The sequence below is a fragment of the Brassica rapa genome, chromosome A03, assembly GCF_000309985.2.
Source record: "Brassica rapa cultivar Chiifu-401-42 chromosome A03, CAAS_Brap_v3.01, whole genome shotgun sequence".
NCBI lineage: Eukaryota > Viridiplantae > Streptophyta > Magnoliopsida > Brassicales > Brassicaceae > Brassica > Brassica rapa.
This window is the reverse complement of record NC_024797.2, coordinates 24,750,722-24,772,365: the sequence shown is the minus strand read 5'-3', so window position 1 is coordinate 24,772,365 and position 21,644 is coordinate 24,750,722.

Sequence of the window (21,644 nt, the reverse complement as noted above, 5' to 3'; positions counted from 1 at the left end):
TAAAAAACCAAATAATAGAAAAAAATTACAAATGTTCGTGAAAATTAAAAAAAAATTACAGACCTTAAGCTTTCGGGTTTTGAAAATGACGTGATACCACACTAATTTAGGTCAATATATATAGAATTTTGTGACAAGTGTTTTTTTTTTTTGAATTATCAAATAGAATTTATGCTTAAGATTTTGTATAATTGACTAAACATTTGAATAATTTAAAAAATTAGGAACAAGAAAGATTATAAAATCTTTAACTAGCATAAATTTAGGTAGAGTATTTATGGGACACTCAAATGGTTGTTCACGATTTTCTCTTGTTGTAAGAAGGTTTGTTCACGATTTTTTTTTTTTTAAAACAGAAAAATCAATTAAATTTGTAACTCAACTCTTAAAACATGGGATTTTAGTTGATGTAGGTTTATGTTTTGAGTTAGCAATTTTATAAAGGGTTTAAGTCAAAGTTGTAACTCAACTACAACACATCTTAAATCAAACTTAAAATCAAAAAATTAAATTTAATGCATGATTGGTAACATTTTTGAGTTACAAGCTTAACTCAAACTTAATCAACCCTACCACATGTCACCAATCAAACCCTATAATTTATAGGAAATACATTGCACACATATGTGTATATATATGGGTAATGACTAGCTACAACCCAGCTACAACATTGTCAAGGAAAATTACAATAATTAATAGATACGTAATTACGTATAAAGACGCATATGTATTGTTTGTTTGTCAAGAATATAAGTTATTTAGATTTAATCTGAATTATTATACGTAGATTGCATCAGCAAAAACACCAAACATCTCCTGGTCATATTTCTCTTGACTTACTAATCACAAACACTTGCTACATTAGCGTACACACAACCAAATATCAATGATTATTAGTATTATATAACTAAAAGCATCTTTCTCGAATTAATTAATGAACCCAATTATGGGATTTAAACCTAGCCTGATTTGATCAAAACAAGAACATTTCTATGTGTATAAATGGCAAATGCAATGTATGACTTAGCTTAGATTATTCAGATACTTTTGTTTCACGAAATTGCTTTATGTTCAACTGTGACTGTTGAACTTGGGACCATCAAAACTTATTTCTCCCGGTTTTAAAAGTTCGGCGACGACTTTCATGTCGTCAAAACATTTCAGTGACACCTGGCTCGCCATGCGTCAGGCCTCTTTTTAATCGATCTCAATGATAAAAATACTAAGATCAACTTTTCATATTTGTAAGCACAATACCACATTACGAGTCTGATTGGATAGCCTTTCTAGAGTAAAAATATTGGAGTAAAAGTTATTTTCAGCTCAGTTACGCTAGGACAAAACCAATCAGAATAAAAAGTAACATTTGATGCAGAGTAATTTGTTTTGTCTTTTTCTGAGTTTCTGGCGCAAAACATCCTTTCTCTTTCCTATGGATAAAACTTTTACTCCAGCGTTATTTTTATCTCTTTAATTACCTTTTCACTCATTTCCACCAAATTATATTCCTCTCAATTATGCCAAGTTTTACCAATCACATCCTACTACATGATCTATATATAATATAAATGTCAGACTATTAAAAACGAATAATTTAAAAATGTTTCAACCTGACGACGAATCTATACAAACTTATAATTACTTCAAATGAAATGAACCATCAAATGAAGGCTAGATTCCCTTTTTCAAAATAGACTGCATTTGGACATCACGAAGCGATTTTTTTCAGGAATATATACTAGCAAAACTATATATATACAAACAAAACAACTAACGGCCGGGTAGCTCAATGCCTCAACTAGTTAAATAAATTTGTCCCAGTCAAGTAGTCAAGTTGAATCTGAATATATAATTTATAGATCATACAGGCGAACCCAAATTTAATGTTTTGGCAACACGAAGCATACGCGGTCGGAAATATATTGATTGCGGGGTGGTTGCTTATTGTACGTACGAATGGTATGACCTATTCTAATTTAAACAACATAATATAACTAACATCCTCACTGCACTATGCGTATATATCATTTTAGGTTAACTATTTCAAAAGTTTATCTAAGAATGAGTAGTCCCAAAAGTAGGCACATACGAATTAATTAGTTAACTTGACATGTTTTTTTGCTTTAACAATTTATTAGTTTACGTACTTTACTAAAGTATTTAGAGCACCCCCATTAGTGAACTTATGGGGGGTTCACACACATTCCCAAAAAAAAAAAATTATTAAAATAAGGAATAGTGATGAACCTGTCTCTCTCCACCCCTTCTCAGTGAACCTGGTTCATCACTGTAGCGCGGGCCCCACGGCACGTGGCGGCCCGCGACTGGTCCGAAAAAATAATTTTTTTTTTTTTTTTTTTTTTTTAAAAACAAAAATCAACCCAAAAAAAAAAAATAAAAAAATGTTTTGTGAACCCCTTTCATGGGGTTCACTAATGGGGATGCTCTTAGTATCATATAAAACCAAGTGATAGAAGTGATCATGAATCATTCATGATCATTGATATGCTATTGTAATACTGGTGATTGTTTTTTGTTTAAGTTTTCTTATCATTGTAAAATTGACATAGTAGCGACTACATACTTTCTAAGCTTAGTTAAAAATTGGAATGTAATCATCTTTTAAATCATCTAAGAAACATAATCAAGAATGAAATATGACAATCTACAACGAATAGTATTCCAACGAATTTAAATTCAATAAATGCACGTGAACAAATAGTTCTACGTGTATATGTACTACAAACACTAGCAAACCACCTATTTTTATAATATAGGAAGATAATATTAGGGGGAAAACTAAATATCCCAAAGGTAGATCGTTCTTCGACCGACCATAATTTTCATAACATGCAGACCTTTATTTGCGTGCCTGACAGAAGATTACTTTATATAGAGTTACGTTGGCATTTGCCAAAAAAGAAAAAGGAGTTACGTTGGCAATTTCCCAATTGGGTACATATCTTTTCTTTTTAATTTTTTTTTTAAATTATCCCTTTTTTGCCGGAAAAATAAACATTTTGCGAAGGAAAGAAGAAGACAAATGGGTTATGGGCACCATTACGAACATTGATTAATAATTCAAAACGCTTACCAAAAAGGTATTATATATTTGCCACAACAGATCAGGATGCGAGTTATGTCCCGATAAGGCAAAATATGGAATGTACATAATTTTGAATAAATAATTAAAAATCATTTTTAATTAGCCTTTACCTTTTTGCATTGATTTCGTAGTGACAAACACAACTAAAAAGACTTTATTGAGTCAGTTCGCTATATTGTCTACATATGGCCAGTATTGTACATTTATGTACGTACGCGGACACGAAATCAGACCTTTTTGATACATTATTTTATACCTTTTCTGAAAATGTTGTTGGTTTCCGTATCGCTCTATTTATATTTTAGAAAAAGATAAAAGAAGGATAAGTTTTTTTTTTGGTTAAGGAGAAAGGTATTTTTCCAAAGATACAGCTCGGTTTCCATTATCGAAAACAACTGTCGCTCGCCTGCATTTTTTTTTTTTTGGTTTTTAATGTACTAATTCGTTTCCGAATGCAGCGTTAACAGGGTAATTTTTGTCGAAACAAAAGTCGACATAAAAAATAAAGAGATTACAAATGATGATTTTTTTAAAAAAATACTCTCGTTGCAAGCCAAAAGTATTTTATGTCAAATCATGAATATTCTTGAGGACTGAGGAGCCATGACTTTGTTTTTTTCTTTTAAATTCAAACCTCTTTTATCTAAACAAAATTCTCCCCTCCATGCAATTGACCGACGAAGAAACAGAAAAACAGTAGTTAATTTAGAAAATATAATTTGGTATTGATTTCTTATGTAGACGATTCTAAATAACAAAAGATGTGGAATCAGTTCGGACTTAAAACATGTGATCACATTTGTTTCATGTAAGGATTAAGATTCTTCTGTAACCAGCGCTTTTAGAAAATTTTCACTACTCCGATTGTATATAACCGCGGACATATCCCTTATATATTAATTGAGGAACATTTGAAAAGATGTAATCTCAATTTTGTATTAATTAAAAGAGGCTCCAATGCATAGGTGGCACTCAATTAAATAGTCAATTACATTCAATTGAAAAATAAGTAGGTCCACATTCGATTTTTATATGTTGTTAGATACATAAGTTGGTCAAACTATATGATATAATGATATGATATGATATTTTCTTTCCTTAAATAAAACCTACAGAATTACCATAAATGACTAATATATATATGACAATTAATGAGTTTAATAATAAAGATTTGATAACAATGTATATCTCCTCCATCATTTTTTGTTTAATTTTATATTATTAAAATAAATTAAACAATCAAATTAGCTATAAAAATAAAATTTAGATTTTTTCGTATATGTTATATTTTGAATTTTTAAAAACGACAATAAATGACTAAAACTATTAAAATTATTATGTTAAAAATTAATGATCAATGGTTTAACATTTTTATTATAAGAAGATACACATGATTTTAAAACCATATGAGTAAAAAAAATATCATTTAATAATAAAATAAATATATATATATATATATATATATATATATATATATATATATATATATATATTAAACACTATATACCATAAGATTACATAAATATTTTAATATTAAAACTTTCAATGAATTTTCAAGAACATTTATAAATTATAAACTTATTAATGATTTCAGATTGAAAATTTTGTTATCGATGATTTAAATATTTTGTTATAAAACGATATGAACGATCATAGAACCGTATGATTATAAATTCTTATTTAATATATAACTATACAAAATATACTATTCCTAGAAAAATAGGTTGGTCCATCTTAACTTATATTACACTTTTTATTAAACTAACTATCGAATTGATAAATAACGTACCAAAAAATGTTTTGGACTTTCCTTAAATAAAAGCTACGAAATTATCTAATATGATTAACGTATATGTGAAAATTAATTATAATAAATAATAAATATTTGATAACAATTTTTGTATCTTAGTTCTTTTTTTAATTTTATATTATTAAAATATATTTAAAAATCACATTAAATATATAATAAAAACATTTATAATTTTTCTTATATGTTATATTTTGAATTTTTCAAAACGTCTATAAATTATTAGAAATTTTAAGATCCCCACTCTGAAAATTTTGTGATCAATAGATTATTTTTTTGTCATAATAAGTTACAAATGATCATAAAATTGTATTAATATGAACTTTTATTTAATATTATAAGAAGATACACATTATTTTAAAACTTTATGAGTAAAAAATATCATTTAATAATAAAACATATATATTTATATATATATATAGATTATACTATATACCATAAGATTACATAAATATTTTAATATTAAAACTTTCAATGAATTTTCAAAAATATTTATAAATTATAAACTTATTAAAGATTTCACATTGAAAATTTTGTTATCGATGATTTAAATATTCAGTTATAAAATGATATGAATGATTATAGAACTGTATGATTATAAATTCTCATTTAATAAATGACTATATAAAATATACTATTCTTATAAAAATAGGTTGGTCCATCTTGACTTACATTATATTTTTTATTAAACTAACTATCGAATTGATAAATAATCTATCAAAATTTTTTTTGCACTTTCCTTAATTAGAAGCTACAAAATTACCTAATATGATTAACGTATATATGAAAATTAATTATTATGAATAATAAATATTTGATAACAATTTTGGTATCTTAGTTCTTTTTTTTTAATTTTATATTATTGAAAGATATTAAAAAATCACATTAAATATATAATAAAAACATTTATATTTTTTTCTTATATGTTATATTTGAATTTTTCAAAACGTCTATATATTATTAGAAATTTGAATATTCCCACTCTGAAAATTTTGTGATCAATAGATTATTTTTTTGTTATAATAAGTTACAAATGATCATAAAATATAACGCATATGAATTTTTATTTAATAAATATTCAAACTAAATAATATATATATATATATAAACACTAATGATTTAAAGCAACAAGATTGGCTGATCAATTTAGTCGTCGAGTTGAAATCTTTCAAAAGTATGTGAAAGACTAAAATCAAAGTAAATATGGATTTAGAATAGTAGTTATATTTTACTAACCAAATACCGAAAAAATCGAACCGAACCGAAACCAACCCGATATCCGGATTGAACACCCGTAATCCAAATGAAGCCAAACTATTGTTTCATTTTCCAAAATATAATAAAAATAATAACTTAATCCCGCGCAAAGCGCGGGTCTTATCCTAGTTTTATTTATTTAACTATTGTCTGGAATTGAAAAAAAAAAAACTATTGTCTGGAATTTTTGTGATTAAGTGGTAAAAAAACGGACTTCGGACACATTTTAGATTTGATTCATTTACTATAAGAAGCTAAGTTGGATATAAATTTTTGTTTTCAACTTATTTGCATATCCGGATAGAGTGTTTATCCAGAGTTATATTTTTTAAGGAAAATTGTTTTTATGACAAAAAATGATAGATATGTCTTATTAGACTAATTTCTTTTTGTACTATATATTTTTTCCTCTAATACTTTTTAGTATTTTTCAAAATAAATCAAATAAATAGTTTTACAAAAAAATAATTCAAAAATAATAACTACTGATAAAATACCTATATCAATCTATTGATATTTTTTTCAGTTCTAGAAGTGTTTAAATCATAATTTCATATTTTATTCTACAAAAAGTAGAATTGACATTCTACACAGTAGAAAATGTAATCCACTGTTTTCATTGAATCTAATATGTTTAGAATACGTAATCTACGTAACTAATAGCAATCTAAAAATATTTGGAAACACACATTCCATGCTTAACCTATCGTTCTAAAATCTGTAGAATTCGAAATCTACACATTACTATAAATCTAAAACCTGTAGAAATCGGAATCTACACATTACTATAAATCTAAAACAGGTAGAAATCGATTTCAAACATGTTTATTGTGTTCAACATATAGTAGAATACAAATTCTACGGATAAAGATAATCAGTTCCAAAAAATATGGAAAGATAATATTTGGAAATATTTAGTTTCTTTATATTTATTAAATCAATTTAAAAAATAGTGATTTATAAAATCAATTTCTAAATTAAAAAAAATTAAAACATTGATTTGAAAATTTGTTTCATGCCATCTTCTTCTCCCCTTTGTTTTTTCAAAGAAAAGAGAAAAATGAGTTTGATTGATTAGAAATTGAATTTGAAGAGTTCAGCTCGCGTTTGTTCGGTTCAAATCAAGTGAGAATCAAACCAGATTTAACCGACGAAAACCAAAAAATCGATTTGGAAGACTTACATGGGCACGTGATCGATCGATCCCGAAGACGCGACCGTTCGAAGTGGGATTAAGCTTCTGCGGGCTTGGTCGATCACTATATGCTATGCATATTTTCATTGTTCTAGATTTATTTATCAGGATCGACCAGTTTAGATCAAATGGTTGCTTATGGGATTGATCGATTCCTTTGAGAAAAAAAAACTTTGAACTTTATTTTTTTAGAATTTTTAATATTTATTTTAATTATTTTAGTTAAAAGTTATATTTTGATATTTAAAAATTGTTTTATTAATTGTAATTTCGAAAATATTTAGACTAGTAAGACATAAAGTTATGAGGTTAGCTTAATATGATATAATTATCATTTTTTTGGCCTAAAAAACAATTTATTGATATTATTCTAAACCCTTCAACTGATTTGAATACCCAATATTAATCTAAAAAGTGGAAACACTCAACCATCTATATTATTAAAACTGAAGTACATTTTAGTACTGTTTGGAAACATGGATAAAACATAAATGAGAATTATTTGGAAACAAGGATAAAACATAAATGAGAATTTGTTTGGTAACATGGATAGCAGATTAATTACTTTATTTTATTTACACATTTAGTCATTACATTTATTATAAATTATATATTTCCTTTTTGTATTTTTATTTATAGATTCTGCCACTACATTTAAAATTAATTTAAATTAATTAATTACAATGGTTGTTGTTTCTTTATAGTGAAAATATAAAAAAAAAACTAAAATATATAGTATATCTTATATAAAAGAATTTTAAATATAGTATTACTTTATTTAGTTTAGTCAAATATAAAAATTTTGAGAGTTTAATTTTCAAGAAAATAAAATATCATAAAATTAATAATAATTCATAGAAAACTAATACAAAAATTAAATTTTAGGCATGTTTTCCTTAACAGAAAAACAACAGATCAATATATGAATTATACAATTACATCAAATTACATTAAGTTATAAAAAATAATATAATATTATGTACAAATAAAAAAATTATTATCAAACATCTATATTATAAAATAATATATTTTATTCTCTTTTTTTAACGCTGATTTATTATGATATTACAATTATGATATGAGAAAGATTACATAGACGATTCTACTCTATATGTACATTACAAAACATAAAAAAATATATATGAAATTTTTTTAATCAAACCAGCGGTTTATGATTTTATGTTAAACACAAATTAAATCAAACACCTGCACGGGGGTGCGGGTCAAGTTCTAGTGAGTCTTTAAAGGGCAAACTTGTTGAATAAACGAATAACAACAGGAGATCGATTGCAAATGTAGAAAGAGGTTAAGATCCTGAAAATCTAATAGTTTCAATATTTAGATATATAATTGGACAAGGCTGCCTTGAAAATATTATTGGCTGCATACTTGCTTAATTAAGTATGCATTATAAACGTATTTCATCATTATAAACGTATTTCATCAACATTGTCGTATTTAACTACGAATATGAATGGTTTCAAACAAAACTATGAATGTAATACATTGTGCAAATGTAAGTATGTATAAAGGATAGACTAAAAACTTCACAAAGTAGAACTGCAATTAAATAAGGATCGAACCTAACGCCTAAACGTGGTAGAGAACTTTAAGAATCGCGAAGGATAATTTACATGTGGCTACTCTCACACGTGTCGTTAGTGATCACCTCTCTATACGACTTCTAGGGTTTCCGTATTCCAAACTGATACATTTATGTATATAGATTCATTTTCGGTTTTAAAATATAAACATTAATCAAAATGTTCTCTTTGTATATCTTGACGTGTCTACTGTAGAGAAAACGAATTTGCCTATGATTTCTTCTACCAATTTTCTTTTGGGGGCCATATAAAAACGTCATCATCGTTTTTGTCAACTAAATAATCTTTTTAAGTTGTAAGTAAACGTTGATACTGTTAATGTTTTTTTTTTCTTTTTTTCTGTTACTAATTTTTAATAGCTAATATCGAAATCCTGAGTATCGGACTTCGTTTTTCACATTTTTATTAACTAACTTATCCTTTCTCATGTGTTTTGGCCAAATAAAAAATATTATTCATGATAATTAATGCATTACAACGGTTTGATGCATTCTTAATTCTTAAATTCCCGTTAAATTTTCTGTTAATTTTTCTAATACGTTAATATCTTGTTTTAATTGTATGATGATCGGTCACATATGTTAGTTATTAAAAAGTATGCTTCCGTTCCCATAATATTTTTAGTTTCGCTCTCATTGCTCATTTGTACTTTTAGTCAAAACCATATTATTAAAAAGTATACTTTGATTGTACGGTAATAATTGATTGGATAGTAAAAAGCATATTTTCTTTTGCAAATGCTTTGTCAATCAAAATATAAATCGTATAAAATAATTCAAAACAAAATAATTCATTAGTTCACTTTAGAATACTATTCTATTCTTTTATTATTTTATACTCCATTAGTTTCGTAAAGACAGATTTATCAAGAAAACACATTAAACTACTATAATAAATGTATCGTTTTATATAATTTTTAATTTTTAATAACTTTTAACCAATAATAATTCAATAAAGTCAATTAATTTTTTCGAAATTTATAATTTTTTCACAGAAAACACAAAAAATGTATCTTTGTGAAGTAAACTTTTTTTTAAAAAGTCTATCTTAATGGAACGGATGGAGAAGTAATTTAGTGTAAACTATTGGTTAAAGAGAAAAATTTTCACCAATAAACTCATAACAAATGAGGAAAATAATAATTTATTATTTTTAGAGATTCTGAATTTTTTTTTATTTTTTTTTAAACTAGTCAATTTTTATTGGTTAATATTTTTCAAAGATTAGAATATACCCTTAAAAGCTTATATAGTTTTCATATTTTACTATATAGTTTTTTTTACTGATAGCTAGCCGAGTGGGAATATATCAATTTTATATCATTAAAACGGATTGTATATCTATTTTCTCCAACAAAAAGTGTAGGTGTTTATTCTATATCTTGTGATGAGGACATGAATCTATATAATAAATAAGATATGATATGATTCGACCACATGTCATTATATTTCGACTGCAGATTCACAGAAATAGATTAATAATTCTTTGAACTGATCTCTTTATTTTAGATATAATGGCGTTATCATGCAAGTCTTTTGTGGTTACAGCTCTAAAAAGACTGTTATAATAATATTTTCTGCGATAAAAAACAACCATTTAGGAGGACTCGTGTCCGGATATAATGTGCAAGCTGCAAAGAGAAAGGTAAAAGAGCATCTATCGTATCATCTCCTAAAAGCGACAAGCAAAAGTGAGACTGGGTCTGGTCTATTCATTACTCACACTTACACAATGATATTGTCAAATGTCAATATATTTTTGTATAAGCTTTGTCATTTATTGCACTAGAAGAAAACTATACAAGGTCCGGTGTTTTTCTTAGATCCAAAAATGCTCCAGATGATGTGGCTTATAGGAAACCAGATTGATAAGAAAGTTACAACGACCACCACTAAATTTTTGTTTGTAAGAAAACTTTGGAATATATATCTTCTCTGTTTTCTTATTTCTTAAAAGTTTAAAGAGTAAATAATAAAACAGACCATTTAATATAGTTTAAAGTCTTATTTTCTGCCATCGCATATTCAGCCACTTACAGATACTATATAAGCAAGGTTTATTTGTATATATACATAGAAATATCAATAATAAATTTGTTTATCAACACGGCAATATAAAAAAGTATTTCGGGAATAATAATAAGAAAGAGACATACACGTATCAGTATTGAAAATACATCAATTTTTGGTAGTTAACTTGCACTTTTTTTTCTTTTTCTTTCAACAAAAACTAAAGAGACCTAAAAAGATTCATACCAAGAACCACCTCGGGGGAATTGAATCAACATAAACCATAGCAGCAAGCTGATTTCTAGCACCTCGTGCTAGCTTGTCCGCCATTGTGTTTTGTGCACTCGGGATATGCTGAATAGTAAAGGGATGAAAAAATTCCTTACATCGCAGAAACTCCTCCATATGTGTAGTGAACGCCGACTTTTCTTTTGGTGTAGACACCATCTTCACCAGTTGAGAGCAGTCAGTTGCAAACACCACTTCTGAGATTCGTAGGGTCTTCATGCACTCCATCGCCCATATCAACGCTTCACATTCAGCATGTAAAGGTGATAGACTTTTGCGAATAGACATGGCTCCCATCATAGTATCAGTTGATTCACCTGCGTTATAAACCCATCCTTGTCCTGTGCACGAGTCTTGTGCCCTCCATGCTCCATCGATATAACACCTACTTATATCACCTGTAATAAGGTTATCCACATTATATGAGGACCCCACATTTGGAAAATCCTTGGTCTGTGACTCCGCCCACGTGACACTCTCAATTTCTGCAGTCCGGAGGAGCTCGAAAGGATCCCTTCTCTGATTCTTATAAATTTTTCCATTCTGATTTTTGCAAATAAACCATAAGATCCATGAAAAGCAGCTCAAATTGGAGATGCCGCTCTCGTGCTCAATAGACGCAGCCTGCGATGCCGCCACAAACAGAGCAGGTATCGCATGGATCGTGAACGGACCACCCCGACCGGGAACCCAAATCATCAACAATGTAGCTTCCCCTTTCATGGCTGAAACCCTAACTCTCTAAAGAGGAATTAAAAGTGCTATTGAGACAGGAATCTCCAGCATCACCTTCTTCTTCAATTGTTCAACGCTCATCAGAGTAATTAACAACAAACTGCAGTTCAAGGAAATCTATAGTGTTCTCAACGACATCGATCAAGCTTCTCCTGAGTTTGTCTCTATCTTTTTTTTAGCATATCCCTCGTTCCCGAAACATGCATGGCTGCTGACTCATTAGCTAAACAGGCCCTAAAAGCCCACTCTATTGTATCTGATCTTTCTATGGACTGGCCTTTGGGCTAAAAAATCTTCCCAAGTTTTAATATAATATGTGGTTGCTCAAAAAAATATTTGATTTAGATTAAATAATTTTGTAAATATATTAATGTAAAATATTTTAATCATAAAACTGGATTAAAATAAAATTAGTTAGTCTGTTTAAATTATTTTATTGGTTTTTGATATTATCTTAAATATTAATATTTAAAAATAATATTAAAACTAATAATTATAGGGCATATAAATTTATGTTGTCCGAGACCCTACATGGTAATGAGCCAGCCCTGAATATTGGTATCACCAAACTTCAACACATGTAATTAGCTCGAACAAAACTAAAATATGCCTTTTCGTGCGCCTCTTTGGCAGTAGTTCTCTGGCTAGTAATGGGATTAAACATATAACCAGTGCCGTCCGAAAGATTTATGAGGCTTAAAGCCTGTCAAATAATGTGGCCCTTCATAAAAATTACCAATTTAAAACTGGCTGTGGTCTGGTTCGAACTAGAGACCAGAAGGTCTAACATCTCTTACTTTTCCCATCTAAGCTACAAGTAATTTTTGAAAATGTGACCTATTTTTTGTATTTATAATATGTGGCCTGAAGCCAATGCTTCATTGGCCTTATAGAAGGGACGGGCCTGCATATAACCAAGGTCCACGATATTCAACATCCATGCAATATTACATCCACATTTTTCCATAATGCTGACAAAGAAAGTAGAGAATTCGTTTTTTCCTTTCTTTTCTATTATGATTTACAGTTAGTATATACATCCTAACAAGAATAGGTATTGATACCCGAATAGGAGACATTTTTAATCCCGCAAACAATTTTTTTTATATCATACGACTGACCGGTCAGTTTCATAAAAACGCACTTAATGCTACAGAGTGGACTGACTACCGTACTATATGACTCGAATTTAGAATACTTTTTTACTAGTCTTAGGAAAAATACCGATCATATGTTATAATCCACCATATTTGGATAGAAACTCACATCTATACTGGCCAAATAGTGATAAACTAATTAGCCATATATAAATATGCATAAAATTGTTAAACATGATCTCTCTAGCGAGAGTATGAAAATTTGACCCATCGATTTTACTAGCTTGGGTCTTTTTCTCATCTTCAAGATTTGTACCATACAGTGGACAACTGTATTTTTTTGGTTAAGGAAATAAAGTTTTCGCAAATGTTCAATTAACATTGAAAATTCCAACAAAAAAAGTTCCATTAATACTAAACCATGATAAAATAAGACGAGCCTGCCGATACTGATATATATATATATATATACGAGCAAAGGTTGCAACAGAACTTTAGACACATGGGTACGTATAAAAAGTTTTTTCCAGTGCCATATAAAATGGTCTCTTACTAAGTCTCCTTGCATCGTTCAGTTCTTGTTACCGTTCAACATGACGAAACTACTCGAGTATAAAATTTGTATGACAATCCGTCCCGCAGACCCATGTTCACATGTGAGGGGTTAGGGTCGGTGTCCTTTGATCAATTGGTGACAATTTATACTGTTGGAATGTGGTTAAAGGGTGAGGTATTGGGTTCGAAGAACGCCAAACGCACCAATAACCTACATGGGGGAGTCAGTACTGAAGGTTCACATGTGAAGGGTTAAGGTTGGTGTCTTGCAGGGCTGTAAGACTGGGTCCGCGGGACGAGTTGTCACATAAAAATCAACTTTTATTGTAACAACGTGCTTCGTAGGCTCAAGGCTGACCCTGCAGAGCATAAACCCCAATCCCTCACTTATGAACCCTCGTTGACTCTTTAATTTAGTTGTTGGTGCGCATGACATTCCTCGAATCCAAGATCTCACCCTTTAACAATTCTTCCGTATGATAAGTTGTCACCGATTGATCTGCAAAATTAAGATTGATGCTCTACATGCCCAGCTTGGAACCACAGAACCGGTAGTTCTTACAATTTATTTTTTAGCAGTTCTTATTATTTATGTTTTAATGACTGTTAAACTCCTATCTCTATATATATATTTATACTGTCAACCGATCCAATTTGATATACGTAATAGATATGAAAATTCACATTCTGCAGAATATGCGTATATGCACATGTCGACAGATGCTTACATATATCATAGATGTAATATATGACAAAAGTACTCTCTTCTTCGAGTTTAAATATGAATGTCGACGAAGAGCATTATGGCTAGAGAGAATTTAATGTCACAAACAATAATTGAGATTGATATGTTATAATGTTATATCGACCATCGTACCAGTATCATAACTGAGAGGACATTATATTCGAGCCTCCCAATTAATTTGGAATTTCTCACCGCAGAGTTCAATAATTTCAAAAGAAATCATTGGTTTTAACGTTATGCGTTATAATTGTTTTCCTGTACACGAGTTGGCTATGTCCATAGCCTCTTGCTCAAAATATGGGACCGATAAGTCATATTCCTATCATCATATGGATACAGATTCAGTAAATCGTATCTATACAGAATCGTATCTCTTATTTTGGATATGAAGTAAATATTATCTTTTCGAGACTATAAATATTTTAATAAATATTAAGTGAATTGAAAAAAAAAATTCGTTTATTGTTTGTTAGAAAGAAACGTGGCCGTGGTAAACCGATTAGTCAATGTCAAGTCTTTTGGGAAAAAAAAATCGCTGAATCGTAATCTTTGACTACACTTTCTTTAATAAAACCACTAAAGTTAATTAAAACCAATTAACCAAATCAAATAAAAACACTCTAATTTTTTTTTTTTTTGGTAAAATGTAAAGATATTATTACCAATTTTCAAATTTTTGACAGAAGTACAGAGGCAACAAGAAACAGAAAAATAAACAAAATCTAAACAACAACTCGATCTAGTCTAGCAGGGACAGACACAACCAACCAAACCGAAATCAAGCGGCTTCAACCATTCTATACTTACCACTTGCCGCAAGAGGTTAAACCACAGTTAAAACGAGAGACAGAACCCGGTAATTTTGGCTTCCCCGATGAACTGCTCTTTATGATTTGGCTCGACCAAAAACAGCTCGAGATAGACTTCCTGAACATCCGCCAACACGACACCAGTCAAGCCAGAGGCCTAGCACACCTACATAACAAGACCGAGCCTTATTCCGACGGACAGCCACAAAGTAGCTATGCGCCAAAGACCTTTACAAAACGGGTTGAGGACAGCAACATCTCCACAAAGGCACACCAGAACATCAACACCAGCCGGAAGAACCCATACACTCGAAGACAGAACGCAAGCGACTAACTCCAGTGCTGGGATGATGAGTTCAAACCAAGAAAACCTGAGACACCACCTAAACCGAAGACCCCTCGGAGAGGAAGAGCGACTCAGACATGGACAGATCCTGAGAACCAGGACACTGACCAGCTAGCTAACCGGAACAGAAGCAAGAACAATTAAGCGCAGCCGAGACGAACACAGGAGAAGCCGAAGGGGGAAGAGCCGAGGCCTGAGGGGGTCAAGAAAGAAGCACCATGAACACGGGCAGAGACAAAGCCATAGACGACTCTGAAACGAACCAAAGCCGCAGACGCACACGCCAACGAGACACTGCCGGAGCCGACACACGACGAACCCAGAGATACCTCAGACGCGCCGAAGAGGAGGAACCTCGCCGTACTAACTGCACAATGGGCTGCGAGAACCCCAAACCTCGAGACGCCTCGAGCGCTGGAGAAACACGCGCACACAAGCCACTCCATTGGGACAACGAAGACATTAATCACCGGTAAACGAGTAGATCCGGGCCGGAGGAGCCCCCAAACGAAGCCACGCGCCACCAATCGAAGGGGTTCGCCGTAGATCTCAAAAAGAGAAAACATGAGATCAGACGAAACCCTACCCAAAATCCGACTCCACACCCCCACCGTCACCATAACCACCTCGCAGCGTCACCAGAGGACCGAAAGGACCACCGGAATCAGCCTAGGTTCCTCCGCCGGTGGACAAGCGAGCTCCAGGAACGGCCACATATCGGAAGCGGGTGAGAAGGGGGGCTTGAAGCAAAAGGAATAAGAATTAGAGAAAAGAGAAAACACTCTAATTTTATTTTACGTACATCAAGTAAATAAGAATTAGAGAAACCCTATCAAGTTACCAAACTACTGTCGTTCATAAAGACATTTAGAAGTAATGTTGATTTGTATTTGTTTCTTTATATGCCCCCACACGGTATCATGTCTAAGTAATTACAAAAACAAAAAATGGACGTGACAATGATGAGTTAGATTGTCTGAACCTTGTTTCAAAAAAAAAAAAAAGATTGTCTCAACCAAGCCTGCAACTTGTATTATTATAGTATAACATTTAATTGCATCTAACTTGTTGACATTCTATAAAGACAATAAAAATATAAGCTTTACAACTTTTCGTTTTAATTGCATGACAGGACACCGTTGTAGATGTCTAGATGAGCAGAGCATTAGCATACAAATTTAGAATACTAGGTTGTCAAAATGACTAAAAAAGCTATTAAATATTTTGAAAGAACTAACGAGAATTAGTATAAGAAAAGGAAGGCTGCAGACTATACTAAATTTATCTTAGTTGGATCTACAAGAACACCTATGTCGCAGAATAAATATGATAAATTTAGGTTTCAATTTGGATGCAACACATAGGTACTGTGGTAATGTGTAACTAAGAAAGAAGAAGAAAATTTTAGTTTATTTAATCCTAGTAATATTGAATTTCAGGGTTTATATAAAGGGATCTAAGATTTTATATCAATTACTTACAACCACTTATATACATACATATTCAAATTATTATTTAATAAGAGGTTGATTGAAACAATGTGTAGTTTTAGTTTTTTTTTGCTATAGAATTAAGGAAGTATCATTTAAAAAAATTAAGGCGATATATTATTTTGAGAAATTGTACCCTGTACACAAAAATTTCTTGCTAATTAGGTGAATATCCTAATTAAATCCCACATAATGGTACCTTGATTGCTAGACACCAAAATTTACTGGCAGATTGTTAATATCTATGTTATTTTTGTATTATGAGCAAATTGACTCTTATTTTCTTGCAACTGTAAATTTTTTGCAGTGATTGTAGATATATTTCTGTGAGATTATAATTGTATGTTTGATAAGATTTAATGATTTCATAAAAAAAATCAAGCTAAATATAAGTGTTTTAGGTGTTTTTTCTATAACTAAAAAGAAGAATTTCTCTTTTGTAATTTCAGAAAAATATAGACCATGATTGGAAAAAATTAGTGATTTAACAAAAAGTTATCTAATAAAACATGTCACTGTTAAAAGACTCTAAAATTATTATTTCATAAAATAATTATTATATAAGGACACAGAGGAATTACATGTTTCAATCTAGAATATTAATTTTTCTTGTATTAAGAAATGTGGAATGGCGTATGCGCCGTGTGGAGGCATTCGAGATCCTCATGTATATATATATATATATATATATATATATATATATATATATATCCTTCTCAATGTAAATACTGGATATTGAAGTAGGGAGGCGTACATGTTCTTGCATATATATTTTCAACCAAGATTTTTCCACTAAATTAAATAATCAAATATATCACCAAACGATTTTAGTATGGTATGATGTATATGATAATATCTTCCCCTAATCTCCCATTTCAGCCGCAAAACTTACAAATAAAGCAGATCCAAGAGTACTTTGAGAAGGGGTGGGGGATCATTTTGGTTATTTGATTGGAAAGATAAAAGTAATATTGCTTATAGTGATCACATACGTGTAGTTAGTGACAGTTACTATATTTTTTTTAACCCTGAAAATATTTTTTTTGAACTGAACCCTGAAAATATTATAACATTAAAGGATTCAAAGGTAAGATACAAGGGTTATACACTGAACCAGCGGAAAACTAGTTAATTCCCCGGCGAAAACAAAGTTTTCCCAGAAGCTTAAGCCCTAAACAAAAGGGGAATACAACACTTATACAAAGATCAAAAGAGAAACCAACGGATGCGCAGAGGACATTAACGTAAACAAAAAAGGTCAAACCCAAAACTTGCAGAACCACTTAATTTCTTTGTGAACTCTGACCAAGGATTATCGCAATCTAGTTGATAATCAAATTCTCCAATAGTGAATAAGCACAAACCATTTAATGCATGCATGTAGACAGCTTCAATTTCAGTGACAGTTACTAAACTTTTTTTTTTGAAATAGTAGAAAACTCCGGTTCTTGAAATAAAAAACAAAAGTTCTTTTCGTACACGATTTGGGTCCGACTGGAAGTTGTTGTAGAGGCTGTAGGCTTTAAAAAATTTGTTGTAGAGACCTTCCAAGTGTTCTTATTATTAAAATAATGGTATCGGTGAAAAAAGTATGAGAGATAAAGAAAAACATAAGGACAGAGAAGAGAGACTGCTCTCAAATGAACGTAAAAATAAGAAGTGAGAATAGGTGTTATGTTATTATCAGTATGATTTTTGTTGTGTTTATAATTTAACCACAGGACAAAATTATATTAATTTTATAATTTGAGCTTCTTGGTAGAGCTTTTATTGGTTTAATCAATGCACAAAATTATATTAATCTTATAATTTGAGCTTTTTGTTAGAGCTTTTATTTCTGCTGATACTCTTAGATTTTAAAAGTTAAACGTGACTTTAAGAAAACTAGAGGTATCACCGCGCTATGCGCGGTTTGTTTGTCTATAAAACTTGCATGTATATTTTTAATATTAAACTTAAACGGCAAAATTTAATTATTTAACTTATTTGTTTTGATATAATATTTCACAAATTAGAAGGATTATTTTAAAAAATATAAGTTTTTTCTTCGAAATATTGTTTATTTATATTTCAATATATATTTATATTTAAACATAGTTAAAAATTCTATTAATCTTTTAGTAATCATGTTAAATTTTATTAAAAGTTCAAATACTCTATATTTAATAAATTTTAATATTTTCTATTTTTTTATGTTTCATATATTTCTTTATAAGTAATCTGATTTAATTTTTAAACTATTATTTGAAGAATGGGTAAATGACCTTCATTTCATATATATATATATATATATATATATATATATATATATATTTTCATAAATGTGTAATCATTTTGAATACTTAAATCTGTAAAGTTTGATAACCAATAAAAATTATTCAATAATCTTTAATTTGAAACTATAGTTTTTCAATATTAAAATTTGTTTGGTATTTACTTTTTTTTAAATGATAATTTATTAAAAAATGTGAAATCTGGAGATTTCATGTAGAATGATTCCATGTTTAGATACTACGTAAAAGTACTTTGGATAGATTATGCGTATTTCAAATATGCAGATGTTATTAGTCATTATTGTTGTGTAGAAAATAATATATATATATGTATATATGACATTGCAATATTGTTTGCATGTTAGAGTAGAAACATACTTCCATTACTATTTTACACTCTTAAATTAACTATTAATTATTAATTATTAAACAGTTTAAAATGGAGTTAAAATAGCGGAAATCAGAATATAAATTTTTCGAGATTTGAAAAACTTTCTCATATTGCATTGATTGGTGATGTTCTAATCTAAATTGATCTTTACAGAAAATTATTTCATAATGCATTGATTGGTGACTAAATTGAAGTTTACACAAAATTATTTGGGTTAACATTATAAATAAATGATGGAAAATTAATCTAATGGTATATATATATATATATATATATATATATATGATAGACTGGAAATAACAACTAAAAGAATTACGGCAAATTTTCTCAAATTATTCTTTTAAGATTTAATAACTCACAAAGAGGAGCTTGACTAAAACATGTTTCATTAAAGAAGTAAAAGACCTTTCTACATTTATTTTATAGATTTAAATATAATAATTATTTAAATAACAATACAATAATACTTTTTATTTTTGAATAATACAGTTTTGAATTCGAAATTTTTTATTTTTTCAGATTTTTCAATATTTTAACTTGAAATCCCAAATTATTACTGAAACTAAAAAATTTTATGTTGAAAATGTGTAGTTTGTTTAAAAGAAAAATCATGTACACACCCCTCTAACTTAAATCATAATTCTATATTAGTTAACCATAGAAGTATAAATGTCTATTTATCTTTTAATGAAATCTCTTTTTGTCATTTTGACCCTTGAATGCTATATTTGTAACAAAAAAAATTTAGGTCATCCTAAAAAACTTCTCAGAAAAATATTTGTAATGAGCTAATCAAAAGCCACAAACATATTTTAATTTTTACTTTAATAGTATATGATGATTTGTTTCAGTGGTACACACCAAAAGCCACAAAGTTTCATTAATTATTTACTTTATTTAGTATATACAAATCTTGTATGTTCTGACAAACGTTTTGGCATAACTTTGTTTTAATTTATTTTGATATCAATTTTATAAAACATTTAGAGTAGACATCAAAGTAACTCTTAAGATAATTTTTAATTTTATTTTTACTGAATTTTAATTTTTATTTATAAATATGATTTCTTTATTTTTTTAACAAATTAAACACAATGTATTCATTTAGTTAGTTAAACGTTTTATGCTGTTTATCTGAAAATATCATATGAAGTACACTCTAAGAGAATGCTAAAATTGGCTTAAATCGTAGAGATTTTCTTGCGCTACACCCAACTACTGACTTATATATTTTAATTTGTTGCAAATATGTTATGTATGTTTTTTTTATTTTCTGTTCCTCTTTTCTACAACATTAACTTAATAAGTTATATTTTTCCGTAAGTGTTCTTACATGTAAATGTTAATTACTTTATCAATATTGAGGTTTGAGAGTATAATGTTATTATATAAGAGTGGTGATTATATATTATGAATCTGAAAAGGTGTATTACAGGAGAACATGGAAAATAAGGAGATAAAGATATATAAGATATATAGTGAGTTGACCAAAAAAAAAGATTCATAGTTAAACACCTGACGTTCTGGTTTTCTTTTAGCCAGCGAAGTGGAGATCGAAGGAAGGAGGAGCATCGTATACGTCGGCTATGGTTTAATAAATTAATAATCAAAGTTCGTATTTTTTTTTGCAAAGGAATATGACATGTCAATTTGAAAACATATGGTTGGCTGGTTTTTTTTGTTGATGTGGACAACCTCTCTTTTCAAGTTATTCTACTTTTAGTATAGTATAGATGTTTAAAGCCACAAATTACTTGTTTTTTTAAATCATTAGCGCAAAAGAAGAAAAATAATTAAAAGGACTATAGATTTTAGAAATAGAAAAAGTCTTCAAAACTTGATTACATAAATATTGGCTATGAATGCTTTAAAATTACAAAAGTCTCAACCGCCCAATCCTCAATCGGAACTAGTACCATTGGTTGAACCTTATGTCT